The sequence below is a fragment of the Chlamydotis macqueenii genome, chromosome Z (genome assembly GCF_036417535.1).
Source record: "Chlamydotis macqueenii isolate bChlMac1 chromosome Z, bChlMac1.mat, whole genome shotgun sequence".
In the NCBI taxonomy this organism is placed as follows: Eukaryota; Metazoa; Chordata; class Aves; order Otidiformes; family Otididae; genus Chlamydotis; species Chlamydotis macqueenii.
This window is the reverse complement of record NC_141593.1, coordinates 74645540-74654266: the sequence shown is the minus strand read 5'-3', so window position 1 is coordinate 74654266 and position 8727 is coordinate 74645540. Positions and strand designations below refer to the sequence as shown.

The 8727-nt window shown below is 54.2% G+C and overlaps 1 pseudogene; it reads left to right on the top strand.

Moving 5' to 3' along the window:
* Positions 1–6384: 6384 nt before the first annotated feature.
* On the top strand, positions 6385–7547 carry LOC147596414 (E3 ubiquitin-protein ligase Topors-like; annotated as a pseudogene).
* The last annotated feature ends 1180 nt before the right edge of the window (positions 7548–8727 follow it).

Genomic DNA, 8727 nt, shown 5'->3' with positions numbered 1-8727 from the left:
TGCCATGGAAATGCAGAAGATGAAAACAATGAAGAGGATTTCCTCTTTTTTCCCTGGAAAGTTGCAGACATGGACTCTGCCAGACTTGGTACTTTGCACGGGATCAGGGTGAGATGACAGAAGGGATGTGGATGAAGGGGAGCTTGGGAGGAGTCTGGAGAAAGCTGCTGCCAAAGCAAGGTCAGCCCAGGGATCAGCCCAGGTGCCGACTGGCTTTGTCCAGCTGCAGCTTGAAACCCCCAAGCACAGAGATGGCCAAAACCTCTCTGGCCACCCGCCCCCCTGCCAGGCTGTCCTGATGGGGGAAAAGTGATCTGCAGCCCTTGATGTCAAGCGCCAGTTCCCTAGTTGTGCCTGATGCTGTGTGCCTGTGGGGGCAGATGGCCCACAGTGATGTCACCGTCTGGTGGAACGTGAAATCTTTGAGCGGTGGATGGTGACATCACTGAGCGATGGAACGTGACCTCACGCCCCTTGCTGCTTAGACTCGGGCGCGGGCAGAGCCTGGCTCAGTCTGGCTCAAGCCTGTACTCCTGCCGAGCGTGTGTGCGGGGTCTGGAGGGTAGAGCGAGTCTTTTCCTGGTTTTGGGTGGTACTTCGGGGGTTGTCTTGGGCAGCTCTCGGTGCCCATCCCAGAGCCATTCCCGTGTTCTTATCCGGCCCTGCCTGGGTCAGGCAGCCGGGCACTGCGGCACACGCTTGCAGCAGTAGAGGTGAGCTGTGCAGGGAAACATCTGCCTGGGGTGGTCTGGAATGGGTGCTGGGGTTTGGGGAGCCAGGGAAGTGTCCTTGTTGAGGGACAGGTGCATTTTGTCCTCCCCTATCCTACCTGGGACATGGGAGGTCCCAGACAGTGACCATGGCCTCTCCCTATTTTGCAGCGTGTGACACTCTTTGGCAGCATCAGTGCCAGGGAGAAGGAGCAGCTCCTCATCGTCAGCTCTCCGCAGCCCAACGCAGAGCACAAACACGGCCATGGGGAGGGGGTGGAGCTGCCCCATCTGCCACGACGCTCAAGATGGCGTTGCTCATGTGATGCCCTGTCAGCACCAGATTTGTGTGGGCTGCATCCTGCGGTGGATAAGGGGGAGCTCGGAATGCCCTATTTGTGGAAGACCAATAGAGATCGTCAGGTTTTCTGTGCGGGGAGAAGATGACTACCTACGGTGCGTCATCAGAAGCCGTGAAGAGTCACAAGACGCCAACGGCCAGGCAGGAAGAGCCCCTGACAGCCTGGCCCAAAACAGCCCCCAGGACCCTGCAGCATCCCCTCCTTATCCGGAGTGGGTACACTCTTCGGCTGGGCAGGGGGCTGCAGGGTCAGAGGCAGTGGGTGGGCTCCAGCCCGAGGTCTGGGCAGGACTCTTCCAGAGACAACAAAGTCTTCTTGATCCCGTGCTGCTCTGGCTGCGTGCTGTACTGAGGCTGATCTTAGGGGCTCGGTGGTGGCACGTAAACAGTATAGAGGGCCTGATCCTGCATTTCCTGTGCATGTATGGTCCGAATGAGCAAGTCATGCTCGACATACTGCAGGACTGCCTCGGGGAATTTACGGAACCACTGGTTCGTGACCTCTTCAATGTCATTGTGGAGCGGTGCAGTGAAGAGGCTGGGAGGCTGATTCGCTGCAGCACTGCTGGGGAGGAGGACAACAGCCCTGCAGCCAGCATCTGCTCCACTAGCGCAAGCATCTCCAGCTCCAACTCCAGCTCCACCAGCTCCACCAGCTCCGGTGGGGAGACTCCCATCTCCAGCCCCGCAGTGTCCAACCTGGAGGAGGAAGATGGTCCTTCGGAGGCTGCAGTCCACGGGGGTCCTGGCTGCCCCTCACCTGTGCCCGTCTCTGCAGAGCAGGAGCAACCCCAGGTGGAACCAGGGGAGGCAGCAGCAGCAGGCCCCTCTGCCCAGGGCTGGAACCGGAGAACTTCTGCTCCCAGACGGGGCAGGGACAGATCAACCATGCGGGCCCGGCGCCCCCCAAAGAGGAGGGCTGCCAGCCCCCAGGACTCTCCACAGCCCCGCAAGAGGCCACCCTGGAGGCGGCGCTAGCAGGCCTCCATCAACTCTTTAAAAAAAAAAAAAAAAAAAAAAAAATCCATCTTTCCTTGAATCAGGCTTTCTGGGTGCTGCTTTCTTCACCTTCTCCCGGTGACTGTCCCTAACCCCATGCCCCAGTGCTGGCCAAGGCCCCTGCTGCCCTTTTGGGAGGGTTTTGTGGGAAACGGGCCTGGGAAACTGGTCCTGCCAGGCAGTGCGGACAGTCTGTGTGAGCAGGAGAGCAGCATCTCTGCTTGGGCAGATGACAGGGGCCGCTGGGAGCTCGGGGAAAGCTCATGCTGTGGCCTGGCTGGTGGGTGGATGATTTGTTGAGTGAAACCACGTGTGAAGTGCTGAGGGAAATCTCTGGTCTATTCGTACCACCTTTGTGTGTCAGAAAAAAAATTATGAAAGATCTGGCAAAAGGAGGGATTATTCACTCCTAAGTCCAATGGCTTTTCCCTGAGAAAGAAAGTTAAAGATCACTTTTTGTTCTTTTCTTTCCCTAGTGTTTTCCGCATGTGGAAATGCAAGTTGCAGCACACCACAAGCAAGTTCCTTGACCTTTCAGGAAGATTTCAACCTGTAAGAATGTCACGCTCCGATTTTGGATGAGAGGAAGGCCCCCTTGCGTTCTAGCCACCTCAGACGAGTCTGGGAGGCTAAGGGCGGCTAGACCAACCTCTCACACACCAGAGCGTGGTTTTGCTCGTATTCTCGGGAACAGAATTAAGACTGAAAACGCAGTCAAGTGCCAGGTAACTTTATTAACCTGACAAGAAGTTTGCAAGGGCAAGCGAAAGGAGAGAAGGAAAGGAAAGAGGCAAAAGAGTTTCAGTTGCGATAGCTACCACCACGCAGCTGCGGCGTCCCGACAGTCCAGTTGACTCGGTGGGGAAATGTTCCGTCCAATGTTGGTCGTTTCTGTCCTTTTATCGTTCGTCTTATCCACGTCACATATTCCAAGAGCGGGTTTGCTTGGCTGCACCCCTCACCTGGTGGTGATACGCATGCCCAATACCATCTCTGGGCCCCTCTGTTTTTCTGGCCTGGGTCTGGGTGCAAATGTAGGGGTAAGGCTAAATTCTGCAGAATCAGCTCTGCATTCAGGTTCGTGGGAAAATAGGAGGAAAAAACAGGAAGCTTCCAGTCCTGTGGCTTGACTGGCTTGCAAGATAAGGGAAACATCTTGCAGGAAGACAGGAAGACTCCAGTCCTATGGTTTGACTGATGTACCATTGTTTAGGTGGTGGTGTGATGCTTCGACAATGTTGAGACAAACATTCGACACCGTCTCTCACAAAGAAACATCCAGGATCTTACGGGGGCTGCAGGATTCAAAGCACAAAGAGCGACTTTCTGTTCAATCTCCTTACAAAGGCAGATAATAATATAATAGAATGAGATGAGGTTGAAAGAAGCTCCCTGCTTCACAACTGACTCAAAACCTGCAGCACGAGAAGAAGTGCAGGTCTCTCCTGCTGCTGACATAAATAAACAACGTCTACCTTTTTTTCTCACACTCCATAGTTAATATCCCTTCTGAGGTAATTCTTCTTCATCTAATGCAAAGTAGGTAATGAGCACACAGAAAGCTACACCACAAAATCAGGAACAGCTGAGGAGGGATGCAGATTTTCTGCTTGCAGGCCCAGAGCAACTCCCAGCTGATAGAGGGTGTTAGGATAACTGCTGATATAATGAAGATCCTACACGCGCTGATGAATACAGGCTGCTGTATTCACCAGAGGCTGCATTTGGCAACGGCACTGACTTCCTGGGCTCAGGAGTGCCACCATCGGCACATTTCTGGAGGGGAAATGGCTTTTGACCACAGGACGGTGTGCTAGACAGTGTGTATTAGACAGCCTTTCCATAAGCGTTCAGTGAAAGTGACAGCCATGGAAGAAAGAACTGGCTTATTGCTAAATTTCTCCTCAGCAGCCTTTGTGAAAAGAGCCCAAGCACTCTCCCAGGCTGGGCTGCAGGCTTTGCATTCAGTGAGTAAGGGGACTTGGGGCAGAAAGAGGAGTTCTCACTTGCGGATGTGATCATGAATCTCAGAAACTGTTGTGAATCAGTGTCCTGCCGTGGGCTCCTGTGTGACTGTCGCAGGTCAGCCCTGATCGGGACCAGACTACACAGTCTCTCTCCCGCTCCCCTCACCCTCCAGTGGGACAGAAGGGAGAATTTGTAAACAAAAGGCAGCAAAACCACTTGGGTTGAGATGAAACAAACAAACAAACAATTTAAGAGCAATAACAGAAAAAACCAAAACAGTGATGGAAAACAAATAGAGTACAGTGGCTTCCAACAAACATCAACACCCACTTCCTTGCCACGGAGCAGGAGGCTCCCTTTACCACCCTCCTCACTTCTATCCTGAGCATGATGTCCCATGGGACGGAACAGCCCTTTGGCTAATTTGGGAAAACTTACCCCAGCTGCTAGCTAATTAGGAACCTATCCCAGCTGGGTGCCCCAGCCATAGGGGCCACCAGCTCCGGTTCTCCTCCCAGCTCAGGTGAATATTAACTCTGTCCTAGCCAGCACCAGGACATTATCCACCCCTTATTCCATACCGTCTACATCATGCCCAGATCCTACACTTTCCAATTAATCATCAACTTTTTCTTTCTCTGATCTACCTGTGCACATACACACAGATGTAACTCCCTTAGTCCATGGCCCGTCCCTCCAAAATGTCTGCCGAGGTTATCCAGTCCATAACTTTGGGCTCCCTCTGTCATAACAGTCTCTCAGCACAGGACAGACAACGCAATGGTCGCTCAGGTGGTGTATCTGGTGCGAGTGATTTAGCGTGTTCATGGTCTGCAGACTGAAGATCCGTTGCTAGGTGTTAGTTGCCAGAGGCAGTTCTGGTTCCATCACTGCTGCGTTTTTTTTCACTTTGGTCAAAGTTCCTTCTTGGTTGATCTAGGTGAGTTTTACCATAATACATTTGATACAACATAAGTCTCTCAGGGCGTGGAGCAGGAGGAAGCAAAGAGGGACACACAACAGCTAGATAATGACATACAGTACTATAGAGGAACTGACATCAAGCAATTCAAATTATTGGCTATTTTCACCTAAAATCAGATCTCCTTGAGGCTGTTTCGGAAGTGGGTTTTGCAACCCTACCCAAGACTTGGCACACAATCAAGACGCATAACAACAACATCACAGTGGCTGGAATATCCCCCAGAGATTCAAAGTTCTCAAAAAGTGATGTAACTACCCTGGCAGTGAAAGAACCTGGGAAGCTGTCCGCATACGAATACCAATTTAAGGCCACTGATGTCACCATGTCATAGATTGACATTGCATAGTATAACAAAAGGATAATTCTCATCATTTTCCCTGAGGCGATGAACACCACCACCGGAAACACACAGTACAGACAGGAGCGTAGACAACACAAGAACATAACTAACCACTGCAACATCATGACCAATAACTGCCAACCAATACAATAAGTGCGAATAAACAAAATTGTTTCAAGCAACTGAAGTCAGATCTGTTGTTATCTCAACCCTTCGAGCCCCACGTTGGGCGCCACAATAACTGTTGTAGTTTAGCCCTGATCGGGACCAGAGTACACAGTCTGAGATGGTTTCATAGGTGAAGCAGAAGTCCATCACCAAGCAAAGCAAACCAGGGAATTCATTCACCACTTCCCATCGGCAGGCAGGTGTCCAGCCACCTCCAGGAAAGCTCCTACCTCCCTAGTTGTGGCTGATGCTGTGTGCCTGTGCGGGCAGATGGCCCACAGTGATGTCACTGTCTGGTGGAACGTGAAATCTTTGAGCGGTGGATGGTGACGTCACTGAGCGATGGAACGTGACCTCACGCCCCTCACTGCTTAAATTCGGGCGCGGGCAGAGCCTGGCCCAGTCTGGCTCAAGCCTGTACTCCTGCCGAGCGTGTGTGCGAGGTCTGGAGGGTAGAGCGAGTCTTTTCCTGGTTTTGGGTGGTACTTCGGGGGTTGTCTTGGGCAGCTCTCGGTGCCCATCCCAGAGCCATTCCCTGTGTTCCTATCCGGCCCTGCCTGGTTCAGGCAGCTGGGCACTGCGTCGAATGCTTGCAGCAGCGGAGGTGAGCTGTGCGGGGAAACATCCCCGTAGGGTGACCTGGGTCAGTTGCTGGGGTTCCGGGAGCCAGGGAAGTGCCCCTCATGAGGGACCTGGGCACATTGTCGTGCCCCAGCCTCCCTGGGACATGGGAGGTCCCAGACAGTGACCATGGCCTCTCCCTATTATGCAGAGTGTGAGAGCAGCGTCGCTGCCAGGGAGAAGGAGCAGCTCCTCATCCTCAGCTCTCCCCAACGCAGTGCAGAGCACAAACATGGCCACGGAGACAGAGTGGAGCTGCCCCATCTGCCACGATACTCAAATGGCGTTGCTCATGTGATGCCCTGTCAGCTCCAGTTTTGCTTGGGCTGCATCCTGCGGTGGATAACAGAGAAAGCAGTGTGCCCCCTTTGCAGAAGACCAGTAGAGTCTGTCAAGTTTTCTGTGCGGGGAGAAAATGACTGCATACAGTATGTCTTCACAACGTCTGAAGAGTCCCGAGATGCCAGCAGCCAGGCAGGAACAGCTCCTGACAGCCTGGCCGAAAAAAGCCCCCATCACGCTGCGGCATCACCTCCATCTTCTCAGCAGGGGATGCCGTCCTCGGCTGAGCAGGGGGCTGTGGGATCAGAAGCAGTGGGTGGGCTCCTGCCCGGGGTCTGGGCACGACTCTTCTGAAGACACCAAATTCTCCTTGATCCCGTGCTGCCCTGGCTGCACCTCATGCTGCAGCAGATATTTGGGGCTCGCTGGTGGCAGGTAAACAGTGTACAGTGCCTGATCGTGCACACACTCTGCATGTATGGCCTGAATGCGCAAGTCATGGTCCACACGCTGCGGGACACCCTCCGGGAACATACAGAAGAACTGGTCCACGGCCTCATCAACATCGTTGTGGAGCAGTGCAGTGAGGAGGCTGGGAGGCTGCTGCGTTTGAACACTGCTGGAGAGGAGGACAGCAGCTCTGCGGCCAGCTCCAGCTCCTCCAGCTCCAGGAGCAGCACCTCAAGCTCCAGGAGCACAAGCTCCTCCAGCTCCAACTGCAGCAGGTCCAGCTCTACCAGCTCGAGCTCTAGCAGCTCCAGTTTCAGCTCCTCCGATGAGGAGGCTCCCACCTGCAGCTCCAGCAGCTCTTCTGGCAGCCCCATAGTGTCCACTGTGGAGGAGGAAAATGGTCCTTCGGAGGCTGCAGTCCACGGGGGTCCCAGCTGCCCCTCATCTGGGCCCGTCTCTGCAGAGCAGGAGCAACCCCAGGTGGAACCAGGGGAGGCAGCAGCACCAGGCCCCTCTACCCAGGGCTGCAACCGGAGAACTTCTGCTCCCAGACGGAGCAGGGACAGCTCAACCACGCGGGCCCGGCGCGCCCCAAAGAGGAGGGCTGCCAGCCCCCAGGACTCTCCACAGCCCCGCAAGAGGCCACCCCGGAGGCGGCGCTAGCAGGCCTCTATCAACTCTTTATAAAAACAAATCAATCCCTCTTTCCTTGAAACACTTTCTGTTTGCTGCTGTACCCCCTTCTCCCAGTGCCTTTCTGTGACCCCCATGCCCCAACGCTGGCCTAGGCCCCCAGAGCCCAGCTTGGAGGGGTTTGTGGGCCTGGGACCCTGCTCCTGCCATCCAGTCCGGGCAGCCCACACGACTGGAAGAGCAGTGTCCCTTCTAGGGCACGCAGGCTCCTGAGCACAGCTTCTCTGCATCCAAACAGCGCTTTGTAGGGATAACCATGTACTGGAATGTGAGGGAAAACACTCTTCCGCACTGGAGTATTTGCCCCTTGCAAGCGGACACCTCGCAGTTCCTGGGGACAGAAACTGTTTCCCTGATGGCCGTTGAGGGCTGGGAGGTGGCTCCAGTTACCGGGCTGGACGCAGGCGCCCCGTCCCATGCACGTGGGTGGGTACCTCCACACTGGCTGTGGGAGTACAGGGTCCCTCTCCACGGGGAAGCTAAGGAAACCTGCCTGCTTTGCCAAAACGTGCTGCTCAAACAGCACCGCTGCTCTGAGCCAGCCCTCCCATCACCCAGACACCACACGGAAAACATCCGCACGAAGGGCAAAGTTCAGGCTCGTGTCGTGAGGAGCTCCAGGTTACCTGCAGACAGGTACTGGGCCTGCTGGGGTTCAGGTACCAGTGTTTCAGTTCTCCTGTCTCCAGGACACTGTAATACTAGAGTGTTGGCCTAGAATACCTAGAAGCAGTAGAGAGAGGTGCTGTTTAGGAGTGACAGACGGAATCTCTTGTGCTGTTCTAACAGTATCTCACGGCTGGACAGAGTTCACGGCAAGGCTTTCAGTGAAAACATTCTTGTGTAGGACTGACCCACTGTGGGGCACATGCATGAGAGACACCCCTATTTGCAGCTCGTGACTGAGCAAACAAAGAGTGCAAAGTTAAAGCAGTGAGGTACTGATCATGTCAGTGAAATGCAAGGGAGTGAGAAGCAAATGTCCTCTGCAAATAATGGGATGGAGGTAAAAAGCCCCTGCGAAGGCCAGGTCCCCAGTGAGCAGTTGTGGTAGTCACAGCCAGTGCCCTTGATTCACCCTGTGGGACAGAAAATGTGTCTGTATCTTCTCCGAGGAGTTAGAAATGTTACAGAGAAGCTGCAACACAAG